Source organism: Phascolarctos cinereus, unplaced genomic scaffold (genome assembly GCF_003287225.1).
Source record: "Phascolarctos cinereus isolate Bilbo 61053 unplaced genomic scaffold, phaCin_HiC Scaffold_1;HRSCAF=81, whole genome shotgun sequence".
Taxonomy (NCBI): Eukaryota; Metazoa; Chordata; class Mammalia; order Diprotodontia; family Phascolarctidae; genus Phascolarctos; species Phascolarctos cinereus.
Window position 1 is genome coordinate 109,098,723 of NW_027555514.1, and position 14,261 is coordinate 109,112,983.

At 38.3% G+C, this 14,261-nt stretch overlaps 1 protein-coding gene across 6 annotated transcripts in view; it reads right to left on the reverse strand.

Moving 5' to 3' along the window:
* Positions 1–14,261, reverse strand: part of CALD1 (caldesmon 1) — a 247,997-nt gene that overhangs the window by 82,416 nt on the left and 151,320 nt on the right. The window lies entirely within an intron of this gene.

Consider the following 14,261-nt stretch of genomic DNA (forward strand, 5'->3'; position numbering starts at 1 on the left):
ACACACACAATCTAATTGTGGAAGGATCATTGGGGAATTAGCCTCCTGTAAAGTTCATCTGGGTACAGTTCTCTAGCAGTTGCTCAAAGATCTGTTCTCAATTAGTATTGGTGTAGGTGGCCTCCAAAGTAAACAGTTCCCACTATGAAACTAAATCTACGAAACCTCTCTTGTCCCTTTTATCCAGGAAAGGATGCATGAAATGTAAATGCAAACCAAATGCAATAAAGATGGAGACTCCCCCACCAAGTAACTGGAGGCGCTGGGTGCTCATACCCCTCTGAGCAAGGAAGGCAGGAGGAGGCCTGTGAACATGTTGAAACAAACAGCCAGAGGTGGAGATTGCACCCATGCCCTTCAGTCTGTGAGTTCACCAGCTCAGCCAGGGCAAGGTGAGCCTGGATGGAGACCAGATTTCTGCCTGCATGAAGGAGGAGAAGGAGGAGGTGGTGCTGGTGCTGGTGTTGATTCTATCTGGAGATTACCCTCCACCTTTGCCTAAGCAGATGAAAACATTTCCCAACCCTAAAGTGAACTGGACAAACTGATAGTGAAGGACTGATAGAGTCAAGTATCAAAGGAGGGATTTTTACTCTGTCAAAAGGGATAAAAAACCCAGCTCTTTAGTAACTCGGGTTTCTCAATACAGATTTATTCTTTGGCTGAGAGGAAGGATCCATATATAGGGTAATAAAGTCAGTCATAGCATCACAGAATTGGAAGGGACCTCAAGGAAGACCCATTAAAATGTAAGCTTCTTGGGGACAGGACATGTTTTTTTTGTTTGTTTGTTTTGTCTTTGCATTGTCCCAATGCTTTGCACATGGTAGGGTCTGAAAAAGAATGCTTGTTGGATTAGATTAGGTTTGGATTCTGACCATGCCATCAATAAACTTCAGTGGCTCCCTATTACCTCTAGGGTCAGATGGAGATTCATCTGTATCTAAAGACAATTAAAGCTTTTCATGCCCTGGCCCTTTCCTATCTTTCCAGTCTTGTTGCACATTATTTCCTTGTTTGCATTTCCACCTCTCCTCACCGTGCATTTACCCAGACTGTCTCCCATACAGGAATGCCACCACGGCCTCTGAGAATTTCTAAGCTCTTTTAAGGTTCAGCTCGAAAAGGCCACTTCCTTGAGCAGGCTTTTCCTTGTTCCCCTAACTTCTGGTGACTTTCTCTCTGAGGCTACTTTCCATCTACCTTTTCTCTCTCTTGTTTGAATCAATTTATGCACATTTTGTCTTCCCCAATTAGAATGTATGCTTGTTGAAGGTAGGAACTAGTTTTTTTCCTGTTTTTTTTTCTTTGTAGCTTCTGTGTTTAGCGCAGTGCCTGGTACATAATAAATACTTTTTAAAAAAAGCTTTGAGGTTGATACATAGAATCTAATCTCCCTCATTTTATGGATGAAAAAAAACTGGTACAGAGGTCAAGTGATTTGCCCAAGGTCATGCAATTTGTTAGAGGCAGAAGCTAGATGAAAAATCTAGATTTCCTGGCTCAGTGTTCTAGTTAAGTGATTTCAGTTCTATTGGATTAAGTTCTTTGGTTAATTTTAGCTAACTAGGAATCGAGCTTGTTTTCTTGCTCATAGGTTAAGCAGCGTTGAGGCAATAGTTTATAGAATAAACTGAACTTCAAATTACATGATCCCACACTGTTTTTTTTCTATATACAGGAGGGAATCATTTTAATTATGATGTTACATTTATTAAACCCCATTTCTTATTACAAGATTATATATTTAAAAATGGAAGGGATAAGAAAACAGAGGCCTAGAGAGGTTAGGTGATTTGTCCAAGATCACATAGGTAAAAAAACATCAGAGAATAGATTTGAATCCAGATTCGCTGTCTCTTCTCATTATATCATGCTGCCTCTCCCATCTACAATACACCAGGCATTTAAAGACATGGTTTCTGCCTTCAACAGAGTATGCTCTTAAGAAACATTTGTTGAGTTAACTTGACTGTGATTTTCAAGGATGAGATAGAAATGTGTGTCTAGCAAGAGGCATTTTGTTCCTTCCCCATTCTGGCATAATTGGTTGTACTCTCTTTCCTCATTCATTCATAGAATTAAAAATGATTACCTATGGGCCTCTTTTTTTTCCTCAGGGTTTTGGGAATGAAGCCCATCTCTGCTTCCTGACTGCTGACTCCCATCTTATCTGAGGGCGTAGGTGTGGCTTTGGCATAGACAGAACTAATTTTTTTTTAAAGTCTGCAGTAAAAAAACCCAAAAGCCTCACAAAGGAAGTAATTTCAAATACACCACTTGTAGGATCAGGCCAAGAAATTTTCCCTGGATAAGTGATTGCCGAGAGGTGGGCGTAGATGATGGAGAAAAGCTTTCTTGTACATTCACAGGCAATCCTATTTCCTCTTCCCCCTGACCCTTGTGTTTCCTCCCAGAAGTTTGCCCCAGTTTGTCCCACCCAACTGAGAGCTTCCCTTTGGACCATATTCCTCTTCTGGTGCTTATATACTCAGTTTATGCTATACTGCCATGTAGTTGAGGTAGTGTTACTGTGAAGTGGATTCTCATAAAAGTCTTCATTTGGTGTAATTCTCCCTTTGTATCCCCTCTGGAAGGCTGCACAGAACCTCTTTCTTGTTTTGGTGCCTTCTAGTAGATTTATGGAAGACCCAGAAGAAAGCCCATCAGAATATGCTATCCTTCCTTTTCCCTCTTGCTCTATCTTCTTCTGTACCTCCTCTCCCACTGTATAATTTCAGATTCTTCAGTTTTTTTCTGTCCTTCCTTTCCTTCAATTTCCACTTTTGTATTTGATAGTACACACTCATCTTACCCTGGCTTGTTGTGGTGGATTGGGGAGTAGGTTGGGAATAAACATAGTGTTAAGCTCTTTACATATTCAAACTTGCCCAAGTCTGAGGGTCTCTGTCCTTCTCCACTAAATTCTGCTTGGAGCCGTTGCTTATATTTCTGCCTCTTCTATCTCCTAGGCTCCACCGGTGCCCTTCTAGGTCCTTGGGTGCAGCCTTTTGACTGAGTCTAAGCTTTACAGAACAAATCCTTTTATTAAGGGATTTACTCTGTGAAGTTGTGATTCAGGCAAAGGGCCACACTTGAGGACCAAGAGCGCCACATGTAGGCAGGAGGCCACAGGTTTCCCACCCCTGTGAGCTAGGCTGTTTATCTGAAATCCTATAGGATCTCTTGAAGCCCCTCAATCTTTTTTTTATTCACCATCCCCTCCGTGGTATGTTATCTCCTTCTAAACAAGTACCACTCACTACCATGGAAGGAAGGCTAGAGGATAAAGCATTGTGTAGAAGTTCAAATGATCTTGAAGTCAGAAGATCTGGGTTCTAATCTCAGCCTCACTTCAGAATGAAAGGTGACACTGTAAAATCTGGATAATAGTTGGTACTTGCACTGTATATCTTGCAGAATTATTATGAAAAAAGTAAACCTTATAGTACTGTATAAATGTAAGCTAGTACACAGCCTATGGTAGACTGTCTCAGAGTTCAATCACCCTTGAATAAATGAATAAGCATTTATTAAGTGCTTATTTTTTGCTCAGTAAGGCTGTAAGTGATGGAGAATTCAAATACAAAAGCCAGACAGTCCCTGCCTTCAAGAGTTGACTTGTAATAGGGGAATGCAACACATGGAGGGAAATTGGTGGGGTGAAGAATTTTTTAACTGGGGAGTCACAGGGATGATGAGTAGAGTTACATGGGAGTTGACACACCCTTTCCAGAAGCAATGGTAATGATGATTTGTCAATTATAGTTCCCACTAATCAAATTTTCCTGCTGAAATTTAAGGCTATAAGTGGTATTAAGTGACCCTTTAGCTTTGCCATTTCTAGGCTAAATGCCAGTGACTGTAATCTTCTTTTCAGAGTTTCTATTTTCTAGTTTTTTAATTATACCTTTTGAGAAACATATTTTCAAAAAGGGAGACTAAAATTAGACACGATACTCTTAAAAAAAGGCCCAACTTATGCCAAACATCCCAATTATAACTAGGGTGAGGTGACCAGAGTTTTACTCCAGGGTGCCCAGTTTTAGAGGGTACTGACTGCTTGCCATGGTCCAGTAGAACTGAAACCAAGAAAGATACAAGAATAATTAGTTTGCAAGAATAATTAGTTTGAATAGAAAGTCCCAGAAGCCTCTCCCAGCCGAGTGACTGTTTCTCCCAATGATCTCCTCTCCACTGCACACAGATACACACAGAGCCTCCTCAGCAAGAGATGTAGCTGTCCTAACCTTGATTATTTTGCCTAGGGCTCAAAATTAGCTAGTTATAGCTAACACAGTAGGAGAAATTCCCTGCTCTTGTATACCATGAACATGATAATGCAACTTAATGTCATGTTCTGTTCTGTTTTTGGTTCAGACCTGCCATTTAATTGGTGTAGGACATTCCCTGTGTGGGGCCTGTGATTTAATTGGTGTAGGACTCTTTTCTCAGTGTAGATTAACAACTATTCTTAAGGTCTTAGACAGTTTCCAGGGGGCTCTAAGAGGTCAAATGACTTGTTTCTGGTCACCCAGCCAATAAGTGTTCATGGCAGGACTCAAATCCAGGTCTTCTTGATTCCAAGACTGGCCCTCTATCATTTATACCACATTGCCTTTCAAAATCACATTAGCATTTTAAATAACACTGGTCCTTTGGTGATTAATTCAGCTTATGGTGCATTTAAAGTCTCTTTCTATTCTCCTTGTTCCTAGTCAGTTTTCCCTCATCACATTCCTACAGAATTTATTTTTGTCTTTAAGTTCACTCTATTACACTAGTTTTATTGGACCATTTCTCTAACTGTTTATATGATCATATAACTTAGAACTGGAAGTGACATTAGGGATCCTCTAGTTCAGCTCGCTCATTTTAGAGAGGATGAAACTGGCCTGAAGGAAAGGAAATGACTTGCCTAAGATCACAAGGTGTAGAAGCAAGATTTGACTCCGGGTTCCCCAAACCCAGTGCTCTTTTCATGATGCTACACTTATTGCCTAGCAAGTTTTCTATAAATTGTATTTTGGTCTAAGTTTGTTAAAACAATTCAGGTGGGAAACAAGCAAGTATATAGTGTTTGCCTTTAAATAAATACATAAATGAATCCTATAATTCACATAAATATTTTATATATATATGTATATTATATGGCACATATATGTGTGTGCGTGTGTGTGTTTAGAATTAATACTTGGGAAAATACTAGAACAAATCATACAACCCTTTTGAAACCAATAAGAAGAGTCTGGACCATTCGAATTTCCTATCAAGATGGACTGTCAAATCAGCAAAAGATGTGAGTATGGTATTTTTTTTTCTGACTGAAGGAAGAGGCTGGATGTGACTACCACACTCAGGGAGTGTCCTCCCTCTGCCTTCAAGGCTCCCTGTTTATAAAAGGCAGTTTCTTTATAAAACTACTTCTAGTTCATGGCTGTTGTGAGAAAAGCGCTTCATCAACTGGAACAAAATATATAAATGTAAGCTTTCATTGCAGTTACTTAAATTTCTTAATGCTATTTTTAAATTAAGTTATTTTCCTTCTAGTATTTTGACTATCTGTATTTTTGCTGAAAGTTTATTTCTTAAAAGGGCCACACCTTTGTCCCCACGTTGAACAATTAAAAATGTAATTTGAACACAGCAGAATTTTAAAACATGCTAACATACTAGTTTATTCACAGCACAAAGTTACTAAACAAAACATAAAGACACAAACACATGTAGCACTCTAACTAATATAACCTAACTGTTAGGATGGGGGATACGGATGATATCTACATTATAATCTATTTTTCTATGGCATTATATTTCACACTCATTTATCTTATTTCATCAGCTAGATTTTAAGTGTCTGTAGGCAGCGATTGTCAAGTTTTTTTGTTTTTTTGTTTTGTTTTGTGTTTTAGGCAATTGGGGTTAAGTGACTTGCTCAGGGTCACACAGCTAGTACGTGTCAAGTGTTTGGTCATAATTTGAACTCAGGTCCTCCTGACTTCAGGGCTGGTGCTCTATTCACTGTGCTACCTAGCTGCCCCTCAAGTCTTTTTTTTTTTTTAATAATAATGCATAACACCTATATTTTCCTACGTCCATGACTTACAGCTTAATATAAGGTCTTTGTGAGATTTCTTTATAGTCTGAAGAGCAAGCTAGATGATGTTACACCTAGGTGGACTTGAACCTGGTTGAAACAAAACAAAAATAGACCGCCAAAGTCTTGTTAATGGATTATACATCAATAGGCTCTACTCTCAGTTCAGTTATGGTCAGTGTTGTTTAACCAGTGATTTGGATGAAGTAAAGATAACACACTTACCAAATTTACAATTGACATAAAACTTGGAGGGATACTTAATACACTAGATGACAGAATTGGTTACCCAGATGATTTTGATAAGCTGGAATTATGGACCAAATCCCAGAATTACAAGACTCTATATTTTAATTTTGTTATTTTCTGGCACAGTTTGGTAAACTGTATCTAGATACAGTAAATTCAGATACTAGCTGTATGACCCTGGGCAAGTCACTTGACCTCTGAACCTCAGTTTCCTTGTCTGTAAAATGAGGAGGTTAGACTCAATGGCTTCCCAGGTCTCTTCCAGCTCTCCATCTCTGATCCTTTGAATTCTGAGAAATGTAGAACATTTTATATGAACTTGGGCAGGGTGAAATGTGCCAAGTCAAGAAATCTTGATTACACAATTATAAGAATGTGAGTTTAAAGATTGCTAAGAAGAAGTTGAACTCTGAATAGAAGAAAAATCTGTGAGTATCCTGGAGAAGAGATAATGAAACATATCTTCTCCTCCCTCATGGCAGAGAAGTGAGGGCCTACTAGGACAGAATATTATATTAGATGCTGCTTTTGCTTAAATGTTCCTTGTCACAAGTTGGAGGTGAGTGGGAAATGAATGTGATGTAAAAGACCAGGGATATCAGTCAAATCTATCAAATATAAGATTATATTTTCTTTTCTGCATTATATTTGAATCACGATATACTCAACTTTTTCTTAGCTTCTGTTTTGGAAGGTATTGTCTGGGACACTGTTTTTTTTTGGGGGGGAGGATGCAAAGGGTAACCTAGGAGCTTGATGGGTCATGACAAAATATTAGAAGGAGGCACGCTAGCTCTCAAATTATAGGATTCTAATCTATACTATCCAGATAGTTTCATAGCCATTTGGACTGGTTAGGAGTACTTTACATGTCTGGATATTACATTTGCATATAGAATTTGCAGCTGGAATATGAGCCAGATTTTTTTCCAATGATTTCACATATGGCCTTTTAAAAAAAGACAAACATCCTGTCTAAGACATGGATTTATACTCATCTCTGCAGATCTTTCATGAGATAAATAATCATGTGCTCTGCATAATTTAGTTATATCTATACTGTGCAATTAGTATCTTTTCCCATATTATTCATTATAGCTGTCATCATACAATTTAGTAAATTATATCAGGATGTAATAAAGCAATGTTACATAATGCAGTAAGATTAGCTGTTAGGAACCCTGTTGTCCATTTGAAACTGAAGCCCAAATAATACTACACACAGCTAGCATCTGAGACAGTCTTTCAACTCAGGTCTTCCTGACTCCATGTCCAGAATTCCATCCATTGTATCCCTAGCTCCCACTTATGGGTAGTAATGTCTTTATAGGCAGGAAGACTGGGTTCAGATCTCTCTCCTGTCACTTCCTGTGTGACCCTGGGCAAGTCAGCCAGATTAAATTAGTTTTTAGAAAAGAGTATTTAAGTACAGTTAGTACAAAATATTCTCCCAAAAGACATGCTTCCCATAGTCAAGCGTAGGCTCATGTTTAGAGAGCACTATAGCAAAGGGGTAATAATAATAATAATTAACATTTACAAGGAATAATACAGCTCCTGGAAGTTCTTTTACTGAGGCCCTCAAGATGTTCTCCTTAAATATGGTATACTTTTTTTTATACCAGGCTCTCTGTAGACCCTTGAATCTGTGTCCAATATGTCTCTGGCTTCCAGTGAAGGCACTACCATTAGCTGTTCCAGGGACACTAATACTATGATGATTGGGAAGTTGGGAGGTCCAAAACTCTTTAGACTTTTTAAAGCTCATACAGCCTTTGACCAGAGTTGAGGGGTTGAGGAAGAGATAGAGGCACTCCCCTTCTTCCCCAGGCAATTCCTTGTCATTCTTAGCTAGAATACTTTCTGTGGCCAGGCCCTGAAATCTCCAGGATGCCAAACTAACTCCTTGGTCTTATATAGTCTCCATAGGGGATAATTAAATCTCACTCAATGGGAACAGACTTCCCATCGTACCTAGTTGACATACTTTTGGTACAAGGAAGAGTACAGGCCTGGTTCACACTTAGTTCTGATCGACTTAATAAAAATTTTTATGTGACAAAAGTAATTAATTACTTTTTTAAAATGAGGTAGGTTAATGAGTGGATCCTACTCCTACACTGATTGCTGGGAATTTCACGTAGCTCACTTTTCTTCCTTCCATAAACTTCACTATTACTTGTAGATCTTCTCATTCTTTGGTCCTGAGACCTAAGCGCGACATCTTTTCTCATTAAGTCAAATAAGTATCCTAGTGGTCCCTTTCCCTCAAGCTGAGGTTTTATGACTACACTTGATTCTTCTTCCTTCCCCCTGAAAGCATCCTGTAAAGTTCTCTGGCATTATTTCTCCCCCTCCCCCCCTTCTCTCTAATATACACACGAAAGTCAAAAGTCCACACAAAAGTCCTCATTTGGGAAGATTTTTTGTTACTCTTTCTTTTCTTTTCTTGAGGAGTAGAGAAGCAGTGGTGGCTTATAGCTAGCTACTGCCAACATCTTTTCTAGCCTAAATCTAATGATATTTAATTCTTTTCAGTAATATCTGTAGGGCCAAGAAAAGGGCCAGCAGTTAGAAGTCTGAGAATACTTTCTCTGAGCCATGCTGAAATATTGGCTTAGACTGCTGTCATCTGCCATGCCTAGATGGATAAATCAGAGTATTAGAGAAATATTACATTAAGATCCATGCTTTATTACTAGTTAACAGGCTCACAATCTCAGTTTTAGTTTTTTAAGTAATGCTAAGGTAGCATGGCACAGAGGACAGAATTTTGGATTTAGAGTCAGGAAGATCTGGATTCAAATTCTGCCTCAGATACTTATTACTCTGTGACCTTGGACAAATCACTTAGCTTTTTTATTTTTATTTTTATTTTTTATTTCTTTTTCTTTTTCTTTTTTTAAAGCTCACTTTCTTCATTTATAAAATGGGGGTAAAATTGCACCTACTTCATAGGGCTGTTGTGAGAACCAAATGAAAGTATCTAAATAAAGTGCTTTGCAAGCCTTGAAGGTGCATATATCAGTTATTTGTTACTCTTTCATTATCTCCTTTTTTTGCAAATGCAAAAATACTTTCATTGAAAAGACAACAAAATACGTTGCATTTTTATAGGACTCATAAATTCATAAAGTAATTCAAATATTGATGGGTTTCAATACATGCTAGGCCCTGAATTAGCCCGTTCTGCCAAGGCTCAACAACTAACAGTTATTCCAGCGAGCCACTGAGGTATAGATACTTAAAGATCAGGTATTGTGGTCATTGCTTGCAGAACTTAGACTCAGAGCCAGAGAAGGTCTGAGCCTAGAGACAGGTCAGAATTTGGGATGGGTTGAGGTAAGGCTAAGTTTCTCATTGAGTCAGTGTGGCTGGTGGATGTTGGAAATAATAGACGGATGTGTGGTCAGTGGAAGAGGTCAGGACCAGAGTCAATAGAGTGAACAGGAGTTAAATGCCCTGTTGAGGTCAGAAGAAATAGCTAGGAGCTGTCCAAGGACAATGAATTGTGTTTCCTGAAGGAAGTAGTCTGTCCTGACTTTAACTCTAAACATACTGGGATTATAGAAGTGAGAGCTAAAAAGGCCCTTAGGGATTAGTATCTAGCTAAACTTCATTTAGTTTTCATTTTCTTTTTTAAACAGATGAAAAAACTGAGGCCTAGAGAGATGGCTTGCCGTCACATAGATGCAAGTGGCAGAGTCAGAATTTAAACCTGGGTCATTTGACTCTAGATCCAATGTTCTTTCCACTATACCATGTTGTCCTCCAATGGGGGAATCATTCTCTTCTTTGAGCCAAGAGTCCTATAAATTGGGTTCTGAATTAAATAGGCTGTGGAGGCTTGGAAGAAAGAAGTCCATTCTGTTCCACTCCTGTCTACCTCATTTTAATACTTAAATTCACAGTTTAAGCCCAATGAGTGTGTTTTGAAGAGCTACTTAGAATTAGGGTAAGCTCTATAATTAAATGACAATAGCTGTAAATTAAATGCATAAGAGTAGTCTCTCATCAGAATTATCCAAGGTTGTTATTACATCTTAATTTTTTAATAAAAAACTTATTGCTTTTACAGTTTATTTAGGGCTGGACATCCATGGATCTGTTTAAGACTTTGATGATTCTTTTGATCTTACAATGCAGAAAGGTCAATATAACAACACTGAGAATTTCCACAGTGATGAAATGAAAGTTGAAGATCAAAAAATAAAGGGGAGAGGGATGATAAAGAAAGTCTTATTGAAAGGCTTAGCAATCACAGAAATGTAGAGAAGAGCTAAAAAGTGGAATAAACTAAGTGTGTTTGAAAGTTGGGGTGGGTAGGATTTCAAAATGGGGCAGAAGTTACCAAATGTAGACACTGTCTGCTTTATGATTCTATCTTGGGCCCTTTTTACAGTCATATGTCTCTTCAGTTTCTTCATTTGGGGGGAGTCAAAGAATAAACGAACATCAGATGCCTGAAATGAAATCCAACTGGACAAGCAGGATAGACCGAACAGTACTGATTAGAGAAACAGAATAAGACCACTGTTCAAGGAAGGAGTGGGAAGAGACTAAGATCAACCCTTACTGCCAATAGCATCGTGGGAAGGAGGCAATGTGATTATGTTTGGAGATGCCTCTTGTCTTTGAAACAGCACGGTCACCATACTTATTTCTTGGTTCGTTTCTAGCTCAGTTATTTTCCACATTAGTTTCAGGAGTGCCTCAGAAAAACCTGCCAGCCGAGTGTAAGATTTTCTGTGGGGGTAGAAAATGGATTGACCACTGTTATTCTAAGCTGAGGCAGGCGCTCCCTGAGCTCAAGAAATAAAGGCCTCATTCATTACTCAGTTTCTGGTGACAGCTCGGGGAGTTATCCAGCTTTCATTTGGAGAGCCCCACGAAATCTGCAGTATTCCCACAAGGTAGTAAAAGACCAAAGTCAGCCTTAGAAAAATAAAAACAAACCTTTAGCAATCCCCTGGAACAAATCAGCTGGAATCTTAAATCCCTACAGGAAAATGGAGGGCAATGGAGATGGTGCAGATGTGTTACCCACCCTGGAAAATATGGACATCGGAAGAATTTCCTATTCTAAACAATATGTAGTTAAAAATACCGTCCCACGAGACTTTCTTGAACATACAGGCTCATCGCCAGTATTTATAGCAGCCAATGCAAAAATTACAAAGATTTTTATTCCAACAAAGGAACTGTACATGAATTTGGGGAGTTACGAAACCACCGTACTTAAAATCATCCAATCAGAACTGGCTTTAAGAATATAATCTAACCTCACTAAGGGGCGGTGAGTATAAATTAGCAAAAAATTAGAATTATGTACTTTTTTCAAAGAAATGTGGTCTTGTGACATTTTAGTATATTAAGCAGGATAATAAATTGAAGGGATCATTAGAAAATCAGCTTTAATGAAGTTGAGAATGGCTTGTAATTAATAATCATTTATATGTAAATGAGTGATAATAATTACTCGGGAGTTAGAGGGGTATAGCAGAAAGAATGTTAGATTTGGAGTCAAAGGACGTGAGTTCAAATCCTTTCTCTGCCACTTATTTCCAGTATGTCTTGTTGAGTCATTTCAGTCGTGTCTGACTCTCCACAACCCCTTTTAGAGTTTTCTTGGAAAAGCAACTGGAGTGGTTTGCCATTTCCTTCTCCAGTATAGTCTTGGATGAGTCATTTACTCTCTCTATGCTTTGATTTCTAGTCTTTTGTTTTGTTTTGTTTTGTTTTTGTTTTTGGTGAGGCAATGGCGTTAAATGACTTGCCTAGGGTCACATAGCTAAGAAGTGTCAAGTGTCTGAGGCTGAATTTGAACTCGAGTCCTCCTGACTCCAGGGCCAGTGCTCTATCTGCTGCCCCATCTAGCTGCCCCTGTGCTTTAATTTCTTATCTGTACAGTGACAGATGATTTTCCAGACTTAAATTTATGATGATGATGACCCTTTGAGGAAAAAAAATTTCTCTTAAGTGGCTTAACCAGAATCAGAAAAAACTCAACTATATTATTAATTTGCCAGTCAACCCAGTCTCACAGCATTTGGATCTGCCTATATTAATATACATTTCAAATGAATGGAATTTGAATTCCCAAATTCCACAGAGACATTGTGGCATAGGGGATACTAAGCTGGCTTTCAGAGCTCTAACCAGAGGTGTCAAACATGAGGCCCAAGGGGAATCAGATTAAAATGTCATTGGGAAATAGTTAACAAAATAAATAAAAATAAAATAGGACATGGATAATGTTATTATGTGGTTTTCTAAGTCAACATGCCCCACACACGGACCTGATACATAATCTAGTGGTCCCATTTCTATTTGACCTTGCTCTCTGGACAACTCTCCCAGACTGTAAATTACAGAGAAAGTGACAGCCTGCACTGGGAGAAGGAGTTTGTTAACGCTTGCACTTCCCCAAACTGCTGAAGTCACAGGTCTGGTTCCCAGTTCACCCATCTACAGTCCCAACATAGCTTTTTTTTTTTTTAAACTGTTGAGAACCAATGCTTACCAGAAAGCTAAATAGCTAAGTGAAAGCTTGTCACTTCTTTCTGGTAAGGCCATTGCTGGTTAATCTTTTATGGAAATGTAGACTTCAGGTGTGTTAGGACACCTGCTTTTGCAGCTGCATAATAAACTGGGCTTTTAACTTCAAAAAAAAATATATCTATATCTATATATCTCCAGGCTTCCAGGGTCTGACAGGCTAATCAAGGAGACCAAAAAAAGCAAAATGCTATAGTGGAATGAATAACGGGTCCAAAAACCTGGGTTATATCACTTACTAGTTAAGGAGACACATTAATGAAGTGGAGTTACAGTCAAAAGACGAGGGTTCATAACCCATCTGGGTCCTTTACTAACTGTGTGATCTTAGGCAAATTAATCATCTTTCTAAGCCTCAGTTTCCTCATATACAAAATAAGAATAGTGCTATTTGTTCTATCTACCCACCAGGGCTATTGTGAGGATCCAATAAGCTAGCTTATATAAAGAATTTAGTTTAACTACAAAATTACCTGTGAATTATTATTGGGAGAAGGCAATGGCAAATCACTCCAGTATCCTTGCCAAGAAAACCCCAAATGGGGTCATGAAGAGTCAGACATGACTGAAACAAATAAACAACAGAACTATTATTATCATTATTATTCCAATACATTCTGATTGAAAGCCTTACTTCCCTGCTTCTGAATAGTTGGCTTTAAACAGTTCATTTAGTTGGTCTTACTGCAAGAATCCATTTTATATATTCAGAAATTCACGTTCATGTTGAAAGGAATTGGTTTGATTCTGCCTTCCCTGGAAGCTGTGTTTTGGCAATGCTAGCATATCACAACAAAAAGTGAAAAAAATAAATGAATCTTCTGGAGGCTTGGTTTAAGAACATGCTGTCCTTCCCGTTTGAAGATAAGGTAGCCAACGAATGAAATTGCTTTTGAGTAGTGGAGCTGGGTTGTAGGGATCCATCCACATTCTCTTATTCAGTCCTTTTAGAAATAATGGTAGCCTTTAGTGAAACGTCTAGCTGGAATTGGTTGCGGTCAGGTTGGGAAGGGAAATAAAAAAATTAAACAGAGTTTTTATTTTATCTTAGAGGTGATAGGGAGCCACTGAAGATTATTTGTCACCTGTAGGCAGATTTCTAACTTCAGTTTGAGGAGTGAGCTGTGTGACCTTTGTCAAGTCCCTTACCCTGTCTGTCTCATTTTCTTCAATTGTAAAACAGGGATAATAACAGTACCTACCTCCCAGGATTGTTGTGAAGAGCAAATGAGATGATAGTTGTAAAGTGCTTAGCATAGTGCCTGGTACATAGTAGGAACTACATAAAGCTACCTATCAGTATTATTATTATTATTATTATTATTATTATTATTATTATTATTATTATTATTTCTGT